Source organism: Callorhinchus milii, unplaced genomic scaffold (assembly GCF_018977255.1).
Source record: "Callorhinchus milii isolate IMCB2004 unplaced genomic scaffold, IMCB_Cmil_1.0 Scaffold1, whole genome shotgun sequence".
NCBI classification, from domain to species: Eukaryota; Metazoa; Chordata; class Chondrichthyes; order Chimaeriformes; family Callorhinchidae; genus Callorhinchus; species Callorhinchus milii.
In genome coordinates this window covers 122977449-122977793 of record NW_024704742.1, presented here as the reverse complement: position 1 = coordinate 122977793, position 345 = coordinate 122977449, and positions in this window count along the sequence as shown.

Genomic DNA, 345 nt, shown 5'->3' with positions numbered 1-345 from the left:
GTGCACATTCCATTCAATACATGGGAATTTCGGTTTTAGGTAGAATTCTGTTTGGTTTGGACGCTCTTAAACATGGGGATGAATTTCCGCACGTCAATCACCCAGTTGAAAGAAAGAGTCCTAGGCTCTCTTATTCTAATCAGCAACTCTTTTCCTTCTGTAAGACCACTCAATTGGTATAACCACAGCAGTGACCATCATAATAGATAGCAATTGTGACCTATAACAAATGGTCTAGATAGATTCACAATTTTTATTTCATTGTAACTGCTATGTCACCAATGGTCTTTGATTTATAGAAAGTCTCATTAATAACAACTGAATTACACTTAATCAGAATAAAAG